The 10,265-nt window shown below is 40.2% G+C and overlaps 1 long non-coding RNA gene across 4 annotated transcripts in view; it reads right to left on the minus strand.

Moving 5' to 3' along the window:
* Positions 2,733–10,265, minus strand: part of LOC110392789 — a 52,474-nt gene continuing 44,941 nt past the window's right edge. For all 4 annotated transcript variants that reach the window (XR_002434661.1, XR_002434672.1, XR_002434631.1 and 1 more), the window contains one exon: positions 2,733–3,503. This is a non-coding gene — a long non-coding RNA (uncharacterized LOC110392789). The remainder of the gene's footprint in view (positions 3,504–10,265) is intronic.

Raw genomic sequence — 10,265 nt, forward strand, 5'->3', positions numbered from 1 at the left:
CTATCAAGCTCTTATTAAAAGGGCCTTTTGGGAAAGGAGTCTGTGATCTTTAGTCTCTATTGCACATGCTTACTTCTACTGAACAATTATCCAGAGGCAATCCTCTGCACCAGTTCTATGACACTACGGAAGTCAACTGATTTTGTGGAGTGCCAGAAATACACTTTACACTTATGACTCTTAAAATAAAAAATACATAAACCTTCCCCTGAAGTTTTCAAAATATGTTTCACCTGAAGTCATTTTCTCTGTGAGTCAAACTCAGAGGAGTATTTAAGGTGAGGTAATTTCCAGCTCCTGGGAATATTACATCACCTTTGTCTACAAAAGCTTGGGCTCTGATCAAAACCCATGCGCTGCTTAAAAGTTTCCTGCCCTCACCTCTCCAAACCCTGGCTGAGGCTCCCATTCCCACCTGCCTGCTCAGCTGTATGTGCTCTGCACACAGTTCAGGCAAAATAACCCTGTTCAACTCATATCCCATTCTTCACCCATATAAAGGGAATTAAAAGGATTTGCACTAACTTGGGTAGTTCTCAGTGAACCATACTTTGAGGGCAATTCCCAAAGCAAGGCAATCTGAGTATATCTAACATCTTATAGCAAACAAAATGGGGTCCCAGCTCTTTTTCACACCACTCTCAGGCACGTGCTCTGCCTTCTGCTTTGTTCTGCCCCTCGGTGAACCAATTCATCTTACAACAATAGCAAAAAGCAAATCCACTTTCAAGTGAGTTGAATCAACATAGAGCCATCTAAGCACCAAAGCCCAAATGAGGGAAGAGGTGGCACCATGCAGCCAGGAGAAGGAGGAAAAAAAAAAAAAAACAGAGCAGCTGCATGTCACAGACCCCCACTACTGGAATTCCCATTCCAAGGACACTGAGCAGGCACTCGTTCCTATCTAATGCCTGACTCCGGGTGATACTCAGTTTCTAGGCTGAACCTGTTTTCTGGTGAGGTTTCATGCTAAGCCATACTAAGTGTGCCTTTCCTAGCTCCCCATATATTATCTCCCAACATAATAAAATCAGGAGAGTCCAGCACCTACACACCAGCACAAATCCTGAATGCTTTTCAGGTTTGTATATACTTGTAACTCTGTTTCATAACAACAAAGTCAGATTTGAGGGTTAGTTTAGTGAAAATCAGGCTGCTTACATATCCAAGCACAGGACTAAGAGAAGAATAGTAGGAAAGGAGGAATCGAGAGAAATAACAGATATACTTTGGTTTTCCTGCTCACAGTCCCCATTTCAGGAAAACCCAGGCTCCTGGCCTGCCCTCCTTCCTCAGAAGGCACAAACACAGGTATTCCCCTTCCAGGCTCCTGCTTACAAAACACCTCATACTTGTTACTCCCTCACAACATCTGTTTGCACTCCTAACACAAGAAAAAATGTTGAGACTTTGTGTGTTTGATAACAGGCTGTGACCTCCGCCTTGGAATTTGGAATTTGATCAGACCCAGCTTCTCATGCTTCCAAAACCTAGTTACATTTGAAATTTCAATGAATTAAAGTCTAATTATTATAAAATGAAATGATCCCTCTGTTTCTGTTCTAGAGACATGTGCTGAGATTATTAAAGAAGGCTCATTAGTTTTGCTTCATTTCTTTTTACTTTTTAATTACACTAATGGATGAAATCCTAGCAGTGAGTCAGAGCTTTGCAGCACAGGGGTGAGCTCATGAGCTGAACACAGCAGGCCCTGCGCTCCAGCCAGCCCACAGCCCCACTGCAGCACCTTCCAGAGGGCCATCGACACACAGGAGGGCTTTTCTTTGTAGGGCCTCCCAGCTCTTCCACTGCCTTGCAATGTTCATCCCTCCAGCCTGAAGCAGGCCTTCCCACCTCTGCCCTCGTGAGGCCCCATCTGGAGTACCGCATCCAGGTCTGGGGCCCCCAATATAAGAAAGACAGGGAGCTGTTCGAGAGCGTCCAGAGGAGGGCTACAAAGATGATCAGAAGGCTGGAGCACCTCCCTCGAAGAATGGCTGAGGGAGCTGGGCTTGTTCAGCCTCGAGAAGAGAAGGATGCGGGGTGACCTCATTGCAGCCTTCCAGTACCTAAAGGGAGCCTATAAACAGGAGGTGAATCAACTCTTTGAAAGGGCAGACAACGGCAAGACAAGGGGAAATGGTTTTAAGATGAAGGAGGGAAGATTTAGGTAAGATAGCAGGGGGAAGTTTTTTACTATGAGAGTGGTGAGGTGCTGGAACAGGCTGCCCAGGGAGGTTGTGGATGCCCCATCCCAGGAGGTGTTCAAGGCCAGGTTGGATGGGGCCCTGGGCAGCCTGGTCTAGTATTAGATGTGGAGGTTGGCAGCCCTGCCTGTGGCAGGGGGGCTGGAGGCTGATGATCCTTGAGGTCCCTTCCAACCCAAGCCATTCTTTGATTCTATGACACGCCATGCAGTGATCAAGGGAGCAGCAGTGCAACAGGACATGCAGCCTGCAGTGAGGTGACTCATTTCACATGTACCTGGAGGTGTGGCAGGTAGATTTTGAGAACATGACATAGACATGGCCACTTATCTGGCCAGGGAAGGGCCACGCCTTCCCTTACCATACAACTCTTGGGAGCCAGTGGCTGCCCTGGCTGGAAGCACAGCACTGCTGCCTCAAGGCAATGCGGTTATCGCAGATACACTGCTGCTGCTGCAGTCATGCCATTCTTCTCTTCCCCTGTTCTGCAGCTGTTCTCTGTTGCAGCGTAGAGTGGTCTGTATCTCCAAGATAACAAGCTAGTCCATTTTATTACACATTAATGAGGTTTGGTACAAGGTTTCCTATTATTTTCCACCACTGGGCTGATAGTGGACATTCCTTGCATAGCCAGGCAGAATGACTCCAAGACACCCTAAATCTCCATTCATTCCTACAGTCTGCTTATAAAATGACGATAGAGTAAAACTGCTAATGAAAAAGCAAATACATAAAATAAAAGCTAAAGAAGGAAATATTATTGTCCTCCACTGGGTACAGGTTTGTTTACTTGCTTATCTAAAGTGTGACCTTTATTCATGATCTTTTTCAGGGGAGAGGTCTTTCTTAACCCACACAAACCAGCAAGAACAGCAAGGATCACAGATCAGGATGGGAAGGGCTGTGAAGCAGCACCCAGCCCTGCTAAGGATACAGCTGTTCATCATTTATAAATGTAATGTGGCATCTGGTATAAAAACACATCAATAGGGTAAATCCACGCCCAGAAGTTCAGTGACTGGAAAACAACTGCAGAGGAAGTACCTTCTAGATAAATGATCGCATTCCTTCCAGTGCATACTGCAGGGTCATCAGTGCATGAAAACAGCTAATTCTGTATTTGCTACTGCTTTATTGAAGCATCTTTGGCTCTAAGTTTACTCGTTGTTGTGATGAAAAGCTGTTCTGATCTGTATGTTTCACATATCCCAAAGCTGTGGTTGACGTTGTTGATTCTAATTTGTAGCAGAGCTAAAGTGGCGTCTTCCAGTTGATTTATGTGGATTCTTTGAGTATCTGCAATACCAAACACAGAGTACTTTGAAATATCAACTCCAGTCCTAAATTAATACAGAAAATAAAGAGAAGGTACCAAAGTCTCATCACGTTACAGGAATATCATGGAAAAAATACTGTGAAGCTTTAACATAGAGTGCTATCCCACCTCCCCTGGAATCTTAATTATATACAGGTATAGTATTTTCATTTGGAGTATTGGCTTGAGTAAATATCCATTTCCTCCATTAATTCTAACTTTGCTTCAGCAAAAAAATATTGGCCCTGATTAAATAAAGAGGACGCTCAGCTTGAAGCACACAGAGTTTGCTAAAAATATTTGCTAAAATTTCCACTTTTACCTATTCAGTACCTAAGAGCCACCTCCAAACACACAGAAGCACACATGTACCAAGTTTTAGACCATGAATGTTGCACTGCCTCAAGAAAGCTAGATAATGGGGTTATTACTTCTGCCAAAGTTGGCAGAAGTACCACTGTGCAATCAAATCCTTAAAAAAAAAGTTTAAAAGGAGACATTTAATGACAGGTATTTGAATTTAGTAGGACTAGTTACATGGTCTTACATTTCCAATATGACATTTCCTTCTTGGTTTTGTCTGCGTGTAATTTCTTTGTATCTTACCAGGAACCTTCACTTAATTGGCCCTAGGAACCCTGAACCATCAGAGAAAAACAAGATACGCATACAGACTTATACATGAAACTCAAAGTATTCACAGACTTTCATTAAACAAAGACTATAAGTGAAGTGCAAAGACCTTTACAGACTGCACAGCAATAATGTTTTAAGCATTTCTCTCCAAAAACTTTGTTGAGAAGTAAACAAGCACATAAAAACCCACAGTGTCCTTAAAAACACAAAAATTAATTCAGCTTTTGCTCTACTTTCTTTTGAAAAGGTACATTACAGAGAATATAAGAGCTTTCTTTAATCTCTGTGTAGTTTTGGTAGGCAAAAACTAATTTTATTTCAGATTTTGACAGACAAAATAGAAACTGTGGAAGTAAAATGCCAAGGACAGTGAATTCATTTTATAAATAAAAGCATGAGCATGTATAATATATAAAATATATGAGTTCATATTTGGTGAGCTAATGTTCTTACACCTGTTCATTCAGGCTTTGGACCAAAGCACTAGCAGACCTAGTGAATGATATTTGAACAGAGCTGGGTAAAAATAGATCTGTTCTTGTAACTTTATCAAAAGGATCTGACATGACAAGTGACGATATCTTCGGGGATAAATTGTCTAAATTGGATGTTTCCTCATGATTTAGGATCGGCCAGAATTACTCAGTATGCATAAAATAGCTGACCTCCATTACAGGACATGTATTCATGGAACTTCACCCATATATTTAGCTCTACATCAAGTTTATATTATACTCCTATACTCCTGGTACACCAACGCTTCCACTGCAGTTTTTTCATTTGCAAATTAATTCAAAAGTAGATTCAACATAAGTTACACTAGCCCTGCAGATCTTTGGTAGACAGCTGTCACTATGATGTCTCCTACTCCCTGAACATCCTATATGTCTAATGCATATCACTATATAGACAGTTAAAAAGAGTGCTCTTTCCTATATTACATTTTCTTCCCTTGATAAAAGGAAGATTTGATTTAAAAAAAAGTTTCAATAAAAAGTTAAGAGAATATCCATTGCATTTTGGCTCTGTGTGTCTGCTCTGTTACTAAGGTAAGTCTGTCAGCCCATACAGCTTTACCTGCATGACCTTAGACCATGCCCCCTCTCCTTAAACATTCAACAACAAGAAGCCCTGAGCAGCACCCTTGCTGAACTGGTCCTTCAGTACAGCTAGGAAGATTAAACCTATTATCAGAGCCACCAAGGAAGATAGCTTTGGAAACTATTTAAAACCACACCACCGGAGATAAAAGCTATACACATTTGTGTCAAGCAGGTAGGCAGGCGAGGAGCCTGTTATTGCCCATTAGGAGACGGTGAAAACACCAGCTACCCTGATGAGCCACTCTCAATTCACATTTGACAGGCTTCTGTAGGTACTTGTGAAGTTCAGACGGACACGCATTAATAGGGCAAGTCCAGCAACATGCCTCATTTGCTTGAAGCCCATCACATTCCTTGTTGACTCAAGCTTACATTTAGTTTCACTGCATGCAAGACTTGGCAACCTTGGGTTGAACCTCCGGCTTTGTCTATACACAGCAAACAGCATCAGCTTCATTTAAGCAGTTTGTCAAGCCAGAAAAATCTGGTGGGGCACAGATGACTGAAGAATGACTTACTCAGACAATTCTAGTTGTTAATCACCATAAGCTAAAGCAAAGCCAGGGTTTTGTGTCTGGCCCAGTCATTGTGCCACAGCATACTGCAGAAAGAAGGGTTTGCAATTAAAGATTTGTATTTTATGACACACTTTCTACGTCATCATTTTCATTACAGTGTTTCCTAACTGTTTGTGCAGAAAAGTTGGACTTCTGCTGTATTTGTAAATTTTGTGTGTCTGTAAGTAGGGCACTGAAATAAAGCATTGTTACGAATCTAAATGTTAACATCTCTCCTGCTCCTTTTCCTGCAGCTGTGACCAAAACAGAATGTTAATGATTGTACGAATAGCTTAGAAACTCCTGTAGGGAAATACGCTCTCCCTACCGTATCCCCCACCACAGCACCCCTAATTAACTAGCTAAACAGCCAACATAGTAGCCACACAGCTGATGGTGAGATTGACAGCATAGTACGGACTTTCTAGTAGTCAAAAGCAGTAGAAAAATATTGCAGGATCCACAGAGCAAGGGTTCAGAAGGGACTCCCAGAAAAACTCCAAAAGGAATAAGTTAAACAAGGAAGAAGAAAAATAAAATTATGCTTGCTGGACCCACGTAATTGAAACATGACAGAACTTCCGTAATAGAAGTTTCTGTCATTCCTGTCAATTTCTTATTCAAAATACAAATATGAAAAGAGACATGACTCCTGCATATATTTCAAACATAAATACAGATAAATAATATATCATTTATAAAGATTCAGGAAAATGAAGACTCCTATCCTATATGACAAAGGGATAGGAGAGGGAAAAGCTCTTGTACTACCTTCATATCTGCCAGAACGATGATATCAGTTGGGTTTGAGTTGTTCAGCCTACAGTGAGAAAGCACTCTGCAGTAGCATATCCACCTTGCAGACATGCCACAGTAGTTTGTAATGGTTAGTTAATGCTAAATATAGCAGCCACTTCACAAATATGGCAACAAGAGGATGGAGAAGTTAATGAGCTCAGTTGTGTTTATTCCATAAGTCGCTGGCAGGAAAGATCAGAGTAAACCTTTTCCAAATTCCCTTCCAGCCTACGGTTAAACCAGCAAGCTGGCAGCACCTGCCGTAGTGTGCATGGGTGCCCTCTGGAAGCTAAATGACTTCCATATGGCCACTGACCAACCTAGCAGCATAGCTTAAAACACATATTTTCAGTTCCATACACTAATGAACAGAGATTGGTCAGCAGATGAAGCATCAGCTGGACTGGGGTGGTAACCCATTTCTCTTTCCAAAGGAACTATCAAGGAAAGGCTTAACAAAAACAGATAGTTCTTATCTCCCAAATAATATAGACCTAAGGGGAAGAAAGCATCCTTCTTTTCCTCCATATGAAGTATGGCCTGAAGATTTTTTAATTCATATTTCAGCAATGCTAACTTTCATGCATAAAGCAAAAGATAGATAGGTTAGATACCAGTTAATGTCAACTAATTAAAACAATAATTAGACAATGTGTGACCACATCTGGATGACAATTTAGCAAAATGTGGCCTACATATTACGCTGTAATAACAATGTGACATCTGCTTATCTTTTAGTTCTGTGCATATTGCAGCACGATTCTTTCCATGCATTAACAGCTGCAACCCTTCACATGAGAGCTTTTTATAAATTTGCACTACACTTCCTAGCAGTAAAGATTTAAAGGAAGAATGGCAGGCTCTTCCATATCTCAGGTGATCTTTTGGTTTTAGCTTATAACTATAGAAGATGTGCTACTACATTACAGGCAGTCTGAACAGGCGCAATATTTACTGTACATGAAAGTGTTAGTCGTGTGACCAGATGGATGTGATGCCAGCCAAACTCATCTGTCAGGCTGTCAACACCTTACTTTTTTCCCTGTGGTGACCTATGTGGAAAACTTTCCTACAAACAGCTGTTCAAATCATAGGCAGACAACAGGTTGTCTTAAACCCACTTTCAACAGTGTATAAAGGTTTGTAAATTTCTGGTTTCATCTGCAGGATAAACAAGATCAGGCTATTCTTTTGATTTACATTTATTATTTCTATTACATTTTCTATTTTCAGAAATTCTTCTGGACCTCCTAGCTCCATTGGCAAAAAAAAAAAACAAAAAAAAAACCACCACACACTTGTGGTCCTCTGACCTTTTCTATCTGATGGAAAAAAAAATTGAGATGTGACTCCTGCAGAGAGAATTGAATTCTTCCCTTCTTGATCTTTTTTTTTTTTAAAGGGTTCAACAGCAGATGTGAAAAGATGGCCCAGAAACATGTAACAAAATCTCTGCTGTCAGTGTAATGAAGACTTCCATTTCACAAAACTGAAGTGCTGTTTTATTATGTGAAGCGGTGTCTTTTCCAACAGCACTGGAAAGGGCCACAGTGACTGAGGACCCTAGTCCTTCGGACTTCCAGCAAGGATTTGATCTTCAGCTACAGGCCTATTATTTAAAAACTGTCTATGTATTTTGCACAATGTTTCCTTCTAGACATATCTAGGCTTTAAGAGGTGCCAAAAGACAACTGACTGATTGTCATAGGCAAAACTTAAACCTAAACAAAGCCCTACATGACCGCAAATCATCATGCTGGATTACGTTCCTGAAGAAAGCACCCGAGACAGTCAGCCAAGATTCCTGTCACACTCAATGGACAGAAAGACAAACCTGACATATTTTGCACGTCACCTTCAAGATAAAATAAGACAGCCTACAAAGTACTCATTTCTCTGCCCTGAATTCAGACGTACCTTACTTCTGGATATCAACAATTCATTGTATAAATCTACCTTTCAACTCGGTTTTGGAAGTAGGATTTAAGTCCCTAAATTTTTTAAATGCTTTTGAGAATCCATCCTGTAATTTTTTTGTAGTTCTAAAAAAGTCCTAAAATCCTAATATCGCCTACAGGCAAGCTGACATATGGGCAGTTTTAATAAAAGCAAGATCTAGATCTTGTTCAGTAGCACTATCATTCTTTGAAAGCAGAAAAGCAGTGTATTCTTTGAACTATCTGGCAACAATAATATCTGGTTGATGCAAACAAGAACTCTTCTGGGGGCAGTGTAGAGTAGCATCTTAACTTGATCATATTTAATCACATTTTGGAAGAAGGTATTGATTCTAGACTTAACTGTGCAACTGAGAGACCTGGGAGACAGTGTTCAGCTTAACAGAGTCCCAATAGCCTTTGGATTAGATTGCATCACATATAGATGTTTTACGGATTAACTCTCTCCTTAGAACATGACATTTACTTTTCCTTCGAGAGACAACCTTTTTGCTCTTTCATTCATGCACGCAAATTATCCAACATTAAAAACAAAAAACCCAACATTCAGAAAATCATACTGCTTACTCTTTCATGCCATTTTATGACATTCCCCTGACTGCACTTGATAACAATACAGAACATTCCTTCACAAAACGTGGGGGCTGGTTTTGTTTGTTTATCCTTTCTTTTACATCGTTCCAGAATGTCAACTCTGACATTCCATATTTTTGCTGAAATTCTTCTTTGTAGTCTCAGAATTATGGAGTGCAAGCTTCACCAGAGCTATAATTGAGGGTGAAGTTAATCAAATACAAATGTTTATAAACCAGAATTTTAAATGCTATGAGCAAAAAACATTTTCCACCCTTCTTCAAAGCTCATTCTGTTCTGTATAAACACCACTTTGCTGATTCTTCAGCCATCAAAAATTTTTCTGAGCTTTCTTGATGTAAAGCTGTAGGCAAATAATAGGGGTAAGAAGGTTTGGTTCTGAGTTTTTACACACATGATGCAAAGGAAGTCACAGTCTAGCTGTATCTCCATTCTCCCAAGTACATGATGGGGATGAGAATACTCTCCAGATGGTCCTTCCCATTCTTGCCCATAGCGATTGCACAGAAAGCCATCATTGAAAGGATCGCTGTCAGACACAATGGTGTGAAATCTATTTGAAAAGAATGTATCAGCATGAACTCATGTTCATACCATTAAAAACAAACAAAAAAAACAGAGCTGTATGAAAGAGATGAGAATATTGCAAACGGGAAGACCAAACCACTTGCTCATCTTACGAAACTATGGAACTGCATTTCTTCAGTATTCCCATATTTGTATCCCTTGTGTCTACAGAACTGGGGAATCTGCTGACTTGTTGAGTTACTGAAAAAAACAGAACCACTAAAACAAAAAATAACTTTTAGTTTCACCCAGCACATTTTACATGGGCCAAAAAAAAAAAAAGTATTTCATTTCATCTCTAGATTGGCAGACTTCCTGTTAAAATTATTAAAAAGTGGACAATACCTTCCATAACTTAGAATGCTTCACTTATAAAGTGGAAAAAAAAAATTATGCCAACTTTCCCTATTTTCTGGAAACATTCTTGAATATGTGACTGTCATGGTTTTATGATTTTCGGTTATTGGTACTCCACATCATAACATCATGTAGTGAATGTACCTGGTTCTCAGAAGAGAAGGACTACTACA

Source organism: Numida meleagris, chromosome 1 (genome assembly GCF_002078875.1).
Source record: "Numida meleagris isolate 19003 breed g44 Domestic line chromosome 1, NumMel1.0, whole genome shotgun sequence".
Lineage (NCBI taxonomy): Eukaryota > Metazoa > Chordata > Aves > Galliformes > Numididae > Numida > Numida meleagris.